Genomic DNA, 17,724 nt, shown 5'->3' on the forward strand with positions numbered 1-17,724 from the left:
TATACTGACTCTTCTGTTTCGGTTTAAACAATACAGTCTTTGCATGCCATAAAACATCTACTCAGTTAGTATTATCAGTGAATCTAGTAGCCGACACGCTGTACAAGAATCGTAAAGAGAAACTAGCTCAAGTGAATACACAACAGAAGTTGCCAGCAGTCATGAGAAAAGAGCAGATGGTGAAGAAGTGCTCTGGCTATGGGCATGCTTGCACCAAGACCACCCCTAATGAGGCATTTAGCAACACCCAGGTGCCCTGTAGAGTACACTATTATCTAACTCCTCCATCTCCACAGGACGGAGTGCATTAGCACAGCTATTTGTCTTTATTCCCTGACCACAGGCACTGACCTAGCAGAACAACATAGGTAATTGTTTCTAGTTCTCAAGACATTAATTGTTTTTCTTGGCAAGAGTCAATCATCTTTTCTTTAGCCTTGTATTTAAGCAAGCATGCAACTCTCTGTGTGTGAGCTAATGTCTCACAGGAAAAATGCTAAAAATACAAACTACAAAGAATATGGAAGAAACATTACATTTTAAAGTGGGTTTACAAACTATAACTCCAGGTATAGATGGAAGTAATTAAGGAAACACGTCACTGTTCCATAAAGACAGGAATCAACCTTACTTTTTGTGTTTTAAACATGTCATGTCTTTTATTTTTATGTTAGACTTTATGACCACATTAAAATAACAGTAGCAAAGCGGTCAATAAGATAAGCTGTCAATAAGACTGATATAAAGGCTCATAATCAGCGGCTTTAAAGTATGCTAGGAATTAACTGCTGGTTCAAAAAATGTAAATATGAAACATGTGATCCCTGAGGTATTATTCTGGATACAGAATAATACCCCCCCCCCCCCCCACAAGCTACAATACATGCTTATAAATTAAAGCTTTTGGGGAACTTTCATAGTATAAATGTGCAAGTTTTTTGTGTAATTTGTTTACTCATTTTATTAAGTAGACATCAAGGCCACAAACTGTGATTCATTTAGCATTTTAATCACTAACGTGATCCCACATTATCTGACTGAAACATAATATCTAACAGCGCAGCATGTGCATCTCCTGGGAAATTAGATATCGCTCCAGAAATTGAATGCAAAATAAATTGCCAAAATATCCCCTTACACGCAACATTTAATCATCCAAAACATGGCGATGGAGACAGAGATGGGCTTTGAAGTTGAAAACACTGCAGTAAATTAGTCCCAAATAATGAAGGAATACACAGTGCAAACCATGCTTGGTAAAGATGCCAAATATTTCTCCATGCAACAGAATAGGGTTGATCCCTTACTAGTCGGACAGCCTGGATTTCCTGAATCTGTTACCTTTAATTATATCATATAACTTCTAAAATGTTTGATTACCAAATCTCTCTCATAACTATACAAAATTAGACTCTATGGACTCCAGACAGTTGATTCTACTGCCCTGGTCAATGGATTTAAGTGAGGATTTCCCAGAGTAAATGACTCAGGTCTTAATTTAAACAATATAAACCCACAATTACACTTTGCTCTAAACCAATATGCATGAAATCTGTGAATGGAAATGCCTAGACAAGAGGACATTCCAGTTGAATTTCTTCCGTTCTGGAAGTGAAGAGTACGTCTGTGGGGAATACCAAAGAAGATGGATTAAATTCCAACCCTGAGGTCCTGTCTGTCTACATTTTGTCTGTATCTCAAAACACTGGAAAGGGAACACTCCTGGAGGCTGCTGGTATGGAAACCAAATACACCAAAGCCAAATAATATGCCCCAGCACCTGTTATTAAAGACTCACTTTATGTTTACTGTTGGTCTTCAACAATAGAAGACAAGGTTCACAGCTCCTCACAACCACATGCAGTTGTCACAGAGCCAGCTCAGGTCTCCTGTCACACACAAGGGTTAATGGAAAGCTGGGAGGAAGCAGCAAGGAGTGATACTTGATCTATGGTTTAACTCGTCAACAGAGAAAATGGCAATTAAAAAACATGAGCTGAAAACAAAGCCAGGGAATATGTAAAAGAGAGAACAGACCATGTAACTGAGACGGTTGGATGAAGATAAACATGCAGGTAGTTTTGCCGATAATTGACAACAAAACCAGTAACTCTACTCACACAGAACAGGTCATGACGCCGGAAAGCCACTCAGAATCTGTATGAGTGCCTGCATGTATGAACAAATGTGTGCGTGTAAGCTAATACCATCCTGAGGGAGGCAGATGGGAGCAATATAGGGCATGAAAACAGTGACTGACATTTGTAAGTGCACCCACTTGTATCCTCATGGCCTGAGGATATAGGGGTACACCCATCTAGGCTACGCAACAACTCTTCTCAAGACCAAACTGTCATCTACACACTTGAGAAGCAACTGTATTGTTCTTTGTAAGTGCTGGAAAGACTCTGTTATGCAGTTTATCTCCATATGAGCCTAAGCACAGTTCATTTACAGAGTGGGGACACAGAGAGGCCACAGAAAAACAGCCAAACCGAGCCAGTCAGTCTGTCTGCAAGTCACTGGCACCTAGCTGTTGTAGACACTCTAAACATACTAACATCACTGCAGTAAATGTGTCTTCTCAGTTGCTTTGTCTGTCAGCACTGAGGGATTTTGCAAACATAACCATATTAGGCTAGTGTGCAGCATACAAGTATGTTTTAATAACACTTTCCACCTGAAACCTGTTGAGTTTTGCAAAAGACCCCTTTAAGGTTTTAGTTTTCATCACTGTCCAGGAAAAAGCCTCAGCATGAGACTGCACTGACTTCTGACAGAGCTCAGAAGTGTTGCTGTAGGCCATTTAAAACACAGCTCACTATTGATGCTGTGGTTGTTTTAGAGAAATGTTGGATTGGTCCAGACATGCCACATAGAACTGGAATGAATTAGTGCACACAGGAGGCACAACTGTAGCACGGCATGGGAAGGGCATTGATTGGCATAGCAAACAATGGAATACACCCCTTTAATCAGTCCAACATAGTAACTTATTTTTTCACATGGAAGGTTCCTATCACAGCCACAGCAGTCTTGAGCCTTCCCCATTCCCGGCCAAGTAAACATGGGGATGTGTGTGTATACTGCAGTGTGTATGTATTAGGTATGCCTGACAGCATCTCAATGACGCAATGTTTGGACGCTGTTTAAAGGAGAAAATCAGACAAGATTTTCTGTCTTGTCTTTCTGTCGCCCAAGGCAGAAGTCATTTATTTACCTCAGTCATGCTGATCGAAACCCCTGAAACACTGCCAGAGAAATCAATGCATCCACACAAGTACAAACTCCCCTCCCTCCCTCCCTTGTTTACCTCTCTCAGAACCACCAGATCCCAGTCCAAAGTTAGGTAAACCTTTAAAAAAATATATGGGGAGAGTGGACCAGTGAGAAAGAACTACATCACTACTTGTTTTCTTTTCTGCTGGACTGTAAACCACTAACATGCACAAACACAAATAAATGACCTCAATGAGGTAAATGTGTCCACGTCAACATTTTACTGTATGTATGATTAATTCAGACAGTAGACATGTACTTGGCTTAAGTCCATATAGTCACATTCAGTTTGGGGGCATTTAGAATTCCCACCCCCTCCCCAAACACTGTGCAAAGACAAAAATTCTCCCTCTTACCAACTTCTCATATATCCATATACAGTCTCTGTACTTTAAACGATCTATCAAGAAAAAGAAAACAATAAAGAAACTTAAATATTGATTAATACGTTTAAGTTTGTAAATCCAGCTTAATAAAATGTACAGATACACATAAAGCGTTAAACCCCCTTTAAAACTCTGCAGTATTAATTTATTAATTTAAACTCTACTGTGGTCCACCTGACACACGGTTATAACTTGGTGTAGATTATTACCCTCGTTATTATTATGGCGTGTTCCTCACCTGCTCGCTCGCTGACTTCGTCTCTTCTCGCGTGCAAGTGCACCACATGAATAGCAGTGTCTCAGAAAGTTGTCCGTTGCAAACACACACACAAAAAAACGACCAAAAGTATGACACTTGGCACAACTTCAACCCGACCAAAAGGAAAGTGGATGGATAAAATGAGGTCTTCCTGCAGATATTTCCACTCCCTGTAACGTTAGTTAAACTGAAAAGCGCTCTTGAACTCTTCGTGCACTGCGTGTGTGTATTTTGGATGGCTGGGTAGTCTGTGGCAGTACGCCCCGGGAAAGACAGACGGCAAACTCCCAGTTGTGCTGCTGCTGCTGCTGCTGCTGCTGCTGGAGGGGAGGGGCCCTCAGCATCTGTACCGCCGTTCTTTTGGACGCTCCACAGCTTCAGTTCCATCCCTCCGAAAGTGCTCCGACTATTAGAGTTACGATGGGCCTTATTAACGGTTATGTATTTCGGCTAATAGCATGATCAAAACAGCTTAAAACTGATCTGAAAAGCATTCATAACCATGAATAGACTCACCAGTCACAGCTCGTGTTACTGCAAAACATGTTAGTGATCATGTGGTATTTTATAATTATTAGTGGCAAAACTATGGCTGAAAATATTATTGCAGTCAGCTCATTGGACTGACCTAACCACTGAGGACTGCCTCACATTTTTCTGTGGTGCTTTTCTCCTCTTATTGACCACTCAGTGCTTCACTCTACAATAATGCCCTCACCCGTTTTTTCTTTAAGCATGCATCAATTTATCTGTCACACCAGTGAATACATTGGGGGCAAGCCTGATTTCAGTATCTTGCTAAGTGCACTTCCACCTACAAGCTGTACAGTAGGAGGTGGGGATCAAACCAATGACATTCCAGTTTATAGATGATTACCTGTGTTTAATTATTTAATTTTACATTGTTTTCAAGTAAATTGGAGTAACTCACATCGATTTAATCACGAAAATATGTTGTAATCCCCTGGGGAAATGGTTAAACTGTCCGTGTTTTGATATATATAGCCATTTGTGTCCAGTCAAAGTCTATGCGGCTCATTTTTGTAAACTTGTGTGTACTCTGGGTTTCCCTGATCTACTAACAAGCAGAAAGAACCAAGAGCTGAATGTTGGTTCAGGCAGCAGATTTTGGCTGTGTGTCACAAAAGACTGTGCAACGAATGGAGGAGTTGATTTTGAAGTAAACATGGATTTCTTTGGCACTCTCTATTCATGTACACACAGACGTGAGTCAATCCAAATCTGCACTTCTTGTGAGTTGTGGAAGGGTTAGAGCCAAACATGCACAAAAAATGAATTTATTCAAGAACAGAGCTGTAATGTTGGACCAAGAAAAAAGAGTTGCAGGATATCCCACCCATAAACTTAGATGAAAATGCTTGTTATTGATTTTTGGTTGTGATGATCATATCACTTTTCCAGTGGTGGGTGTGTATCTTCAACAAATTCGACTGGGTCCCAGTTACCCAAGAGGATTAGGTTAAAGGTCAACAGGTGAAAAGAGTATCCGCCCGCACTGTTGGGAGGTCTAGTGTCAGGGTGTGATCTTCCTCAGGATATCGTTCTCTTGCGCACACTCACGCAAATACACATACACAAGCGGAAAGCAGTTAGTGATGACTTGTACTGACGACATAAGGTTGCACACTGTCCAATGTTCATTTGATCCCTGCCCATTCTCCAGAGAGCTTTGTCAAAAGTGTGTGTGTGTGTATACTTGTAATGTAAACCTGTTTTTGTTTTTTAGGTCAGGATAATGTTTGGAACATATGTTATATGATGAGATGATAGTATGTGGTTAGACGATATGGTATGGTTGGGGTAAATGATTGGGAAATTAATGTAAGTTCATGTGTGAAGTGACTGAAACAACTGTGTGTGCCTGCGTGTGTGAGGAATTGAGTAAAATACTTGCACAAATTGATTGATTTCCTTGGGATTTTCCCTGGGATTTGGGTTGAGTGACATAAGAGTTTAGCCTCATACTGGCATACATTAATAATAATAATAATAATGGATTGGATTTATATAGCGCTTTTCAAGGCACCCAAAGCGCTTTACATTACTACATTTCACAAACTCAAAGCACATATATTTGTCTCCAAAAACACCCAAATGTTTGTTTATTTATTTATCACGTACTGGACCATTATATCCTGTTATTTAAACATAGTATAGAAATTGCTCAAATTGCAGGAGAGAGACAACAATAATACCTGCTCAGATTCAAATTGGAGACGTTGTGGTGCACGATTGGCAGCTTAACCTATTAGCAACAGAAGCACATATGTTAAGTAACTCGAGACCCTTTGTGGGATTTTAAACAATGTTCAAACAATTTAAAATCTGAGGGATGCTGACGGTGATTTCAGTACCAGAACATGATTTTAGTGGACAGTTTAACAAATTGTGGGAAAGTTTCCTAAAAACTGGCTGAGTTATTTAAAAGAAACAAAGAAAAAAAAAAAAAAAAAAAAAAAAAAAAAAAAAAAACACCCCAGAGCGTTATACATTGTTCCAATTAATATTATGAGTAGAGCACTTTATACAAGCTGGAGCTAGCATATTCTAGCTTATAGAATGTCCACTTAAGTCTACAGGATAAGAAGTTGTGTATAAAGGTTTTACCTCTAATTGATGCTTCTTAATGGGGCATCAGATGTTCAATCTGGATGAGGTGGAAAGCTGCAGCCATCTCATCCGATCTCTTCATTGAACAGTGAACATCATCCTGAAAAAGAATCTAATGCCAAAATGTAAACAGAAGATTGTGGGCAATGGAGGAGAAAGGTGGTTATTTGAAGAACAATTTGCATAAATGTGTCTACAAGAATGCAAAATCACCAGTCTTTAAAAGTGGAAACACTTTCATTGGAAAAGTGTGTGTTTGGGATATGTACATGGCCAATATGTCACATTTTAGTGTGGGTTATATATTTTTATTCTTTCTTAAAGGTTTTGCTAAAGCACAAAAAGAAACTGCTGGTGTAAGATTGAAGGCTAAGTTCTCTGGTAAGTCAAATGAGGCGAATGTGCTACAAACTGTGACATTAAAGTTCCATTATTAGATTCACAATCCTTACTTGTTTTTAGAGAAGGAAATGGCTTTTTCTTGCATACTTGTGGTATTCGTTGGCGAGAGGGTCGTGTGCACAGTCACACACACAGTGTTTGTCAGAATGTAATGCAGTCTGTGAGTAATTTCTAACACTAATCGTGAAGATCTACAGCAATAGGGCAGTTATTCAGGCCTGTCAACACAAGCAGCTCCTATTTTACTTCGGACACACACGGAGGCCTCCAAGATTTACTTCCAATAGACCTGAACTGATTAACTAATCTTGATTACAAGAACTGCCACCAGGCTTGTGGTGCTCTTAAACAACTGGAGCAGAGTTAATTGTCAACAATTGTTACTTATTGATGATTAGGGATAAGGATCATTAATTAGATCTCAACTAGACATGTCAACAAGCCATTTAAGGATTTGAATAGCCTAAGAAAATTGAACTATACAGAAACACATCAGACTCAATCTTTTCCCCAGAGACGGTCATATAAGGCTAAGGCTTCTTTAAATAAAGTTGTTTGTGAATGGTAATCTGCATCATTCCTTTTCACGTCTATTACTCTTCTACATATACAAAGAGGCTTACTTACTACTTCTGTGTCAATGATTTGTGGATGGGTGGACACAAACACTATGGCAAGCATTCCAATAGCTCACGATACTTCAATGTTAGGAATCCATCGAGATATCGCGGCTGCTGTATCACATTACAAACGTGTGTTACTCATCATGGGTGTTTCTATGTAGCTGCATCACTGCAATGTAGTTAAAAAGAAAGCACACCCTCTTAACTCGGGGTTTCACATATCAGAACATAGTCAAAAATGAGAAATATGGGCCACACCAGATTCTGAAGTTATTAAAACAAAATCTCATGACATGATGTAGTACACCATGTCATTATGAAACAAAAGCTAAGTTAAAATTCTGATACATTGTGTGAAAAACTAAGTACACTCCAGGATTCAGTATGTGGCCAGGGCAGTAAAAAAAGAAAGAGAACCGACAATGCCACTTGAGGAATTGCACCTCAGGAATTATTAATCTAATGACTTTGTTACATAATCAGTTGGTAGTAAAAGCTCACAGGCAGGGAACAGGTGTAACACGTTACTTTCAATTCTTTATCTGACAATAAGTTAAAAACAAGCCTGGAGCTGCAAATAAATAAATAAATAAACAAGTTAAAACCAAAAAAAAAGATATTAGATATTATTCTAGAATACATTTATTTATTTTAAAAAGTAAATAGATTAAATAAAATATCAGCGCCAATAAATAAATCTATACAACTATCTGGGAGGCAAACTACGGTGCCACTAAGTCCTTGTCAGATGTGTCTCACTGCATTTTCTTGTGTCCCAACCTCTTCCATTCACATGTGTAAGTGTGGGGAGAGAACCTCACCTAACAAGCCTCCTAACAAGATGTCCCTACATTGACAAGTCACTTGTCTTCATTTGCTTATTTTTGTACTTATTTATTTCACTATTTTTAATCCTCATTTTTACCTTATTTATCTTAATATCTTGTCTTATTTTTAATCCTTATTTATCTTTTTCCTTCAACCCTACCTAACTTGGCATTTGTGTATGGACAGCAAAGGAAGAATTTCATTGCACAGAGAAATGCTATTTCTTCTGTACACATGACAATAAACACTTTGAATCTTGAATCTACACCAACTAAAAGAAAAAAAAATAAGGAGAAACAAATTAAAGAAAGACCGAATTAAAATACAAAGCGAAAAAACATTATGGTTGTTATCCAAAGTCTGGTCTGCGATCTTAATGCTGTGTTTCTAATCACCATCATCAGGCACTGGGCAGCCAAATACAGCCATCAAACAGTCAACAAACACTAGGATAAGAAAGAGGTTTTCTAAACACACCAAATCTATTTTCAACATACAGAATCTATTTCAATACATCCATAACAACCACTGCAATCAGAATAAATCCAAAAAGCCAAGAGAGCCTGAACAATGAGGTGCAGGTGCGACTTATTATCAAAATTGGATTGGAGCGCTAGAGAAGGAGTTAAGGTTAATGCTGCATTCAAAAAGCACTTCTCGGGTGAGGAATATTTTTCACATGTTTGATAGCACTTTGATTTTGTTTTTCAGCCATTCTTTTGCAGATTTGCTGGTATGCTTGGGATTACTGTGAGTTGTATGACCCAGTTTGGGTCAAATTTTTGACTCTAGAATACTTGATATGGTATACTGATGAGTTCAGGGTCGACTCGATAACTGCAAGGTGCCCAGGTCTTGTGGCTGCAAAATAAGCCAAAATCATCGCCCCTCCACCATTTTCTTGACAGCTGGTATGAGGTGTTTGTGCTGTGTTTGGTTTTCTCTAAACATCTCCTATTTGGCCTCGTCTATCCAGAAGACATTGTTCCAAAAGTCTTGCGGTTTGTTCAGATCCATCTTTGCAAACCTAAGCTGTGCTGGAATGTTCTTTTTAGAGAGAAGAGGTTCTCTCTTGGAAAGAGAAGTCATACTTGTTGAATCTAACTGACGCCTGATGCAACTTGAGTTTTTTTTGCAGTTTCTCTGAATATTGCACGGTCTGACTTCTGGGGGAATTTACTAGGACAGCCATGTGAATAATCTTTCTCACTTCAAAATGTTTGGAAATGGCCCTATAATTCTTCCCAGATTGAGGACCAGCAACAAGTACTTCTTTAAGATGGTTTGTTGGTGTTGATGAACACACTGCCAAAACTTCTACTTTTCATCATATGACAAAATATATTGGATCATGAAAATAAAACATCTATCGTTTCATATTATACGCTATCGTTTGTTTTGTGGTGTCGCAAAATACACTGTTTATGGCAATATTTTTTCATCGTTTGGATGGCGACCATGCATTGAACAGAATACAATCACGGCCAGTAAAGATGAGGCAGAACTAGGTAGCTCAAAAAAGGACCAGTCAAAAGAAATTCCTAAACGAGGGGCTACCTCTGTAGCCTGGACATACTTTGGTTATGAAATGTCTGACACAGACCAGAAAACATGCAAATTATGCCGCAAACCAGTCCCCACCACAGACTCAAACACAACAAACCTCTTCGAGCACCTATGCAAGAATCACGTGAAAGTGTGTGGAGAGAGTTTACGGATGAGAAGCAAAAGAAAAAGCCGTCAGATGCTCAAAATAAACCTTAAACTCAAACTTTAGAACAGTCTTTTCCACGCAGCACGCCATGTAATAAATACTCACAAAGAAAATGGGGGCCGTTACAACTTATATCTAAAAATATATAGTTTCATGCATCGTTCAAAACACTCAACTCCAGGTACCCGACGCCCAGCTGAAAACACTTCATACAAGTTGAGTTGCCTGACATTTACAGAAGATGCACTATTTTGTGATATATATTGTTATCAGGATGAGAATAGTCTTATATCGGGATATGAGACTTTGATCATGTCGCACAACCCTAGATGCCATAATTTCCTGATCATCAGGTAATCAAGTGCATTTGAGGCACAAGAGGCTGTTACTTACCCTTTTAATGCCTATGGATGCAGTAAGGGTGTTTTAACACACTGATTCTACATGTTTGCTGAGTTTTTGCTAAATAATAATAATATATATAAAAAATTTTTTTAAAAAAACATGCGTTACGTCCCCCCCCACCATGGTGGAGGCAAAGGTAGGAAGGAGACAGCAACACTGGACAACCACAATCAATGAAGGAGGAAGACAACAGAACAGTTAAGGATCAGGTAGGATTTATTGGTTGCTTGCCTTGATAGTCAAACTTAACAAAAGAAAAAAGGTGGGGGAGGAGGACTGGGCGGTTGAACCAAATCAAAGAAAGTAATAAAACAAAAAGAGGTCGAGAGCTCCCAGGGCCTAACTAAAAGAAAAATGCAAAACAAAAGGCCTACCTAGCTGCTCGACAAAAGGTCAGTGAAAACATACATAAGTGGCATCAACCGCATAACCTAGTGTGTCTAACAGTTTAAAACCTGCAACCAGTGTATAGGGTACCCCAGCTTACCTGTCCAGCCTCCCACCACACATAATACAAAGACGCCTGTTCACAAATGTTTGTCATAGCAGAAGCCAGCCACCCCCAGCTGGTCAGGAAGCTGCTCATTTGTAGTGATCCTTGGAGTGTGATTGGCCAACTGTGCCCAGACCAGCCAATAGATACATGCCAATCAACTTTGAACTGGCCAATAGGTGGAGGCTTGACACCTGTTAGATAAAAAGAACACAAAAGCAAAGCCACATCTCTTGGCACGTAACACCATGTATCATGTTGTTCATTTGAAATTGTATTTACATTATAAGACCTGGTAGAGTCCAGAATTTATTTTCTCTTTACTGTGTCCTAATATGTAAAACTTAAGAATTAAAAGACGGTGCACTTTCTTTTTACCGCGACCATGAACTTAGGCCCTATAAACTATTTTCTCTGAAATATATTCCATTCACTCTAATAGATGTTTATCATAACTCAATAGTCTGTGAAGGTTCTCAGTCATCCAGGTCATCGTAGTCAAAGGAGCTTGCAAAGAAAAGCGTCTGGATGTTTGACCTTAGAACTGAAGAAGCTTCTCGGATGAGAGGTGAAATGTCTTCAAGCAACTTAAAGAAGTCCAGACGCTTTTCTTTGCAAGCTCCTTTGAATAACTCAATAGTATTTTTAAAAAGTTCAGGGAAACGTTTTCACTGCATTAGATTTCAAAGGAACTGTTTTTCTTTTCCTTTTTGTAACTTGTCTTTGTTCCCACTGTGTGACTGTGTAAACGGATCTATATCATGAGTAATCCAAGAACACACACAGAGTTATGTATCCATGACTTTAGACGACATTACAAAGACTTACGACACATCATCGTTATGGAGACTCGCTTTTTGAAGTCCAATCACCATAATGTGATTTGATTAGTAAACAGATTTAGGTCCTCACAACACAGATAATACATAGACCACACGCACATATGCACACTCACCCCAGTAAAATACCACAAGAATGAATTTTTCTGACTAGCTAAGAGTCAAACAGTCACAGCTTCAAATATCAGCGTGTAGAACAAACAATAAACCCACAGTCCATTTAAAACCGTTTTCCAAACGCACAAACAAGTAGGCCCATTAGACTGAAAACTGTAGCAAAAACATACCTTCAGAGGCAGAAAGTGAGTACACAGAGGAAATTAGTTTGTTTTTTCCCGTCTGCACTCTGTTTATTTTGTGTTCTGAATTTGTTAGTGATTGGCAAGTGTCTAAGCGTGGGATTATTTGTTTATTTTTAACAGGAACATGCAACTTTGTGGTTGACAGCGCGACAGTCTCTGCAGTAGGAGTGAAGTGACCTGAAAGTAGAAACAGGTGGGCTGTATGGCGGCTGGGAGAAGAGCACGGGGGAGAACATTTGAGACACTGAGAGGTATTTTACTAAAGAAAAAGTACAGAAGAGCATATTTCAAAATAAGGACAGAACTGAAGCACAATTTGTTCCACATTATGGCTATACAAATACATTATATGTTGTAAAATAAATACTTTAATATATAAAATAGTGTTATGAGTTACTTTAATTTCTAAATTGGGTAATGTATAATGTGTACAAAGTACACCATTGTAATGTATTTGCTTTATTCCTTCCTTTCTTTCTTTATTACACGATATTACACTGTGAACAAGAAGTAAACTGAGGTTATTTTTGCATGAAATAACCAAAAGGAATCCACAACTTGCTCAGGTACTTCAAAAATGGTGTAGTTCAGTGTAAATTCTAGAGCTGCCAATATCAACAGCACTTTCTCCCAAACATTTATCTCTTCTGTGGAGGAGAGAGGTGCAAAGTACCGATTAGGAAAGGAGTGACTGTCCTAGGAAATGAATGGCTGTCATCTTGCAATGACTTGTAAAAATGAATGTTATTCAAAGGAAATTCATCAGCAGAATCAACTTTGACAAAAGTCCCAACTTGATTTCTGCATAATAACTTTGAACTTAATATTCTACAGAACAGTCGCTACATTTGGGGTTTTTTAAAAACCCTAACAATGCTTCTTTGTCACCTTAACATGTCGTTTCAGTGAAATTGAGCCAAACTCTAAAGACGTCATTTTTATTTGGCATTGCATCCAGACTAAATAGTCGAGCTGAAGTCTGAGATCTTGATAGGCCTTTGCATTCCTTTCTAGTGAAAAAAACATCTGGAGAACTCGTCTGATCAGACAACAACACTCCACTAAGGAGGAGGAGAAGACAGAGAGAGAGACTTGGAAGGATATAGTGTAAATTACACCTTCAGGGCAGGAGGCTGACGTGCAGCCTCAGATGGTCTGCAAGCCTTTGAACAAAGCATACTTAACAACGTTGTCCCCTGTGTAGTTTGAGTGTAGCCTTGACGTATGCAGCTGTGAGATATGGCACAGCTGTGTTCTGTGTCTTTTTATCAGGCAGACCTCTCCTCCCCCGATCAGCTGTTCGTATTTTGTAAAATAAATCCCAAGCATACAGTAATGGTTTAAACACACGAGTGGTTTAAATTACTGATCCCAGTACTGCTTACCTTAACACACATAATAATGAACAGATAGCTTTCAAACTTAAAAGACTGACAAACCCTTGTGTTATTGTTATATTCAGTAAACTCAACGTTAATCAATCAAATAAGAACCAGAGGCAACATACAATATGCAAGGCTTTCACTTAATAAACGTAATCTCATTAAATACTGTTGTTTTACTGAGTTTACAGAAGCTATCAAAAAGAGTCAGATGATGGGATCAGGCACAGGCAGACAAGGGGAAGTGGAGATAGGAAGCATGTGAAGTTTACTTCCTGTTAGGCTATTGTAGAAAGCGGTTTTCTTAGATCATTCTCTCTAATATTCATTTTCCCCATTCTTGCCACATGTGATTCCGATCTCTCCTTTCGGGCAATTAAAGATACAGAAACCCCAAGGGGAAGGAGAGGGTGGAGGGAGCAGCAGATAGAGAAACAGCAATGCCTGTGGCCCTGGATTTACTTCAGAGTTCTCACAGCTTATCAAACATCACAGTTCACTCAGTGAGGGCCTTGTCCCCTGAGGCCCACATTCATAAACACTGAGACTGGGTCCCTATAAAGATAGAGTCGATGTTTGACATGCCAGAGTAAACAGATGTAGGCCTGGGTTTAGTGAACAAATACCCTACAAATGGATGTAAAAATCCTAGAGAAAACATTTGGAATGCAATAAAATAATATTTCTTGAATTTAGGGAGGTTCCATGGAAGAGTCATCTGTCTACATACTCAATACATTTTTTTTATGTTTACTGTATTTGTGTAGCCTGTTTAGTAAACATGATACTAAACACTATTATAAGGTGTGTGGTAAGTGAGGTTGCATTGCGACTTTTCAGTTTTCAGCCTGTTAGCTCTCTGCATTCCCCAAATGAGTCATTTTAAATCACTGTTTTTGTCTTGAGATGGCTTCAGGATGAGCATGAGAGAGGGGCAGACAAAGGAGGAAAAGCACGAAACAGAAACAGAGATGGATTCACCTCATTCCTCAGACCTTCCACTGATTTTAACAACTACCACACGCAACTTTCCTCCCTCCTTTTTTCTTTTTAAATTTTTTTTTTTTTTTATCAGCAATGCCTTTTATTGACTCCTCTTAAAGAAATGCCAGAAACCAGAATTCCTTCCCTTCCCTTCACTGGAACTTTGAAGAGACACGCCAACATAATTCAGACCAACTTTAACCATATGATCATATTACCGATACACCATCAACTCTGCTGTTATTTCTAATCTTCTTTACTGCACGGCTGACTTCTCTGTTTAGACAGTCATTATAATGCTTGTGTTCCACACCTATTCATTATAACAATGGAATGCATTTACACGACTTTCATTAAGTCTCAGAGGAACTCATTGATGAGAATATGTATGCCAGTGAAGCGTGAACTTCCCAGTTCCCAAAAGTGTATCTCAGGTGTGATTTTAATTCATTTTGGGGAACCCGAGTGTCAATAACTGGTGTTGGCTAGCCTGCTGGCATCCATAAATCACTCTATTACAGTATCTAAAAACAATTTAAAGCAATTAGGAGCAGTTAAGCAATTACCACCACGTTCTGATAATGGTGGTGCCTCTTTATCATTACCAAGGAGTCCATTTCTAATACAGTCACAATCTATGCTGGGGTGACTCAGTAACTAAGTTACTTCCACTATTTTAACTGACCAATTTTGTCTAATTGGAAACAATTTTCAGCAGTTAGGAGTATCAATAAAAGTCAAGCCACTTATAAAGCAGTTCAGTGGGGGCACAGCATAGAGGCACATGAAGTGTTGGGTGGAAGGTTGCCAGACGTATGAGTAATTACTGGTTTTCTGTGTGTGTGTGTGTGTGTGTGTGTGTGTGTGTGTGTGTGTGTGTGTGTGTGTGTGTGTGTGTGTGTGTGTGCGCGCGCATCTGTAAGCATTTGTGTAAAGACATTTGTAATAAGGCCCTCAGAGAGTGCCTAATGTGCCACCTGACTGAACAGGTCAGAATGTGCCATAAAAACACCCTCACCTTCATTAAGCCTATGAGCGTTGAAGGCTGCTGGATCCTGCACTCTGCCTGCTACCACACAGCTCATGCCGTCACTGGAGAGGAAATGAGGAGCGATCGGCACAATGACTCACTGTGATTTGGAAGTGGCAATGGGACAAGCCAGAGATATATGCTAGGAGTGGTGGCAGTGCTCATTAACCTGCAGGGTGTTGGTGGTGAAACAGGAAGCAGCTTGTAGCCGTTGAGCTGCTGTGCATATAACTGCGTATGGGACAGATAACAGTGGCAGCCCAGTGCTGCAAATATGGAATTTCACTCACTGGTACCAGTCCCCTATTGCTCTATGTCAGCACACCTCCCTCTTTCACACCGTCACAGACTGGTAACAGCAAATTGTGTCATGCAACAATAATCTCTAACGGTTCATTGCATGAACACAGATGGAGTACTGTGTGGAAAAACATACTTTGTGTGAATAAACCTGAACAGCTAAATCCTTACCACTTCAACAGATGAATTCAACCTGAATTCCACTAGCAAATTCTGTAATGTCTTTTGTTTTAACTGGATCCTCTTTGTGAATTTTTCTAACACTTTGACAGTCAGTGACAGTACACTCCCTGACTTTGACGCCCATAAAGACTAAAACCAGCAATAAACAGACAGGAGAGAAGTAGGAGGAGAGTAGAGAAAGGGTAACACAGTGATAAAGTTTGGAAAATGAGACGCCTTATCTGCTTTTCATCTGCAGTAATGGTCGTTAGCTGAGTTTGTGCTAGCTTGCAATAAATTTTTAACCTTTCAAATCACAGGGTCATTTCTTAGAATTCGTAAGGAGACTGTTAAATAAATCTAAAGGGTTTTATTTTTTTCCACAGGGTATAGCTCATTATATTGGAGCAGCGGAACTGAAACCAATACCATATGGCTGTTAAAAGAAGAAACTCGATTAGAAAGCTAAAAGGGTCACATGAAGGCACTGGGTTTCAAGGGTGAGATATGCAGACAGAAAAGAGTAAGACCGAAGGACAATAGACTTTGGGTTCTATATGTTTATTTGGAGACAGAAGCTAAGTGACTTTAATTGTTTCTCAAATATTAAGAAATTAGAAAGCAAGGGGACTGGTATGGTATGGTATACACATATGTTTAAAGTACGGTAACTTTAAGCATATGTCTATCGATTAGGATAAACCTATTTAGTTTAAATAACAAATAACCTTCTGCTAAGAGTTAAATGAGTTGTTTTATATCTCCTAATTTACCAATAAGATCAGAAGACAGATAGAATATAAAACTGGGAACGTGTAAAAATCCACCCTATAGCCTAAACATAAACCCTTGCAAACATGGGTAAATTTCCTCCACCTATCCCAACCCTACCCCACCTTTTGCCCCCTTCACCCCTTCAGTCAGACCACCTCAGAAACTGTCTCTACTCTGTGGTCTAACCCCTTGGAAGACCAGAGCATGAATCATGACCTCACTCTTGTTAGCTAATCACATCACAAAAAACAATGACCCCTGTAGGAAGCAAGACTTAAAAACCAGGAAGTTCAGATAGAGGGATAGCCCAAGGGTAGTAATCAATCATTGGGTGTCTAGTGTGAGGTCACCTGCATGTGTGTCTGTGCATGCTTAAAGCAGTCATTGCTTGAGCTTATTTTGGAATCTAGTCTGTTTAAATCCCTTAATTTTTAGGATTGCGTCTACAAGATCTTGTCAAATCCTTGTAAAATAGCAAAATGAGTAGCATAGAGCATTTGTGTTGCCAGGTAACTGCTGGTTAGGTTTGGTCTTACTGAAATTCGGACCTATTTTGATAGTAGACCTCATAGTGACAGATATAAAGTATCAGGAAAAATACTTCTTGCTCAAACTATTATTGTTCCATGACCTTCATTCCTGTGATTTGTGAATGTGATATGACCCTTTGTTTCCAAGGTTACAGCATGGCACCATCCAATTAGTGGCAATGTTTTGATTGACAGCTAGATGCACTATAGGAAGCTGATATTCTCCCAGCTTCACACCATTCTCTTCCTCTGACAGAACAGGGAATCTAGGGGAAAAATGTTTCATATTTTCTTCCCCTTGTCAGCACACTCTTTTATTCACTTACTTTTGATTTACTTTCAAAAGGGCTGCTTCCAATTTAAATGTCAATGATTCGTGCATTTTTTGGGGGGTAATTTCT

The 17,724-nt window shown here is 39.2% G+C and overlaps 1 protein-coding gene across 3 annotated transcripts in view; it reads right to left on the reverse strand.

Moving 5' to 3' along the window:
- The window catches only part of sema3d (sema domain, immunoglobulin domain (Ig), short basic domain, secreted, (semaphorin) 3D), a 31,086-nt gene extending 26,875 nt beyond the window's left edge, over window positions 1-4,211 (reverse strand). The window contains exons 1-2 of one of the 3 annotated variants that reach the window (XM_085412069.1): window positions 3,904-4,211; window positions 3,636-3,679 (exon numbers count right to left, since the gene is read on the reverse strand). The gene's annotated coding sequence lies outside the window, so the exon portion shown is untranslated. Of the gene's footprint in view, window positions 1-1,798; window positions 1,890-3,635; window positions 3,680-3,903 lie in introns of those variants that run through there. The other 2 variants (XM_085412070.1, XM_085412068.1) reach the window with 2 other exon arrangements.
- Between the last annotated feature and the right edge of the window lie 13,513 nt (window positions 4,212-17,724).

The sequence above is a fragment of the Rhamphochromis longiceps genome, linkage group LG7 (genome assembly GCF_057381845.1).
Source record: "Rhamphochromis longiceps isolate RC_006_pf linkage group LG7, R_longiceps_female_GT1.1, whole genome shotgun sequence".
Taxonomy (NCBI): domain Eukaryota; kingdom Metazoa; phylum Chordata; class Actinopteri; order Cichliformes; family Cichlidae; genus Rhamphochromis; species Rhamphochromis longiceps.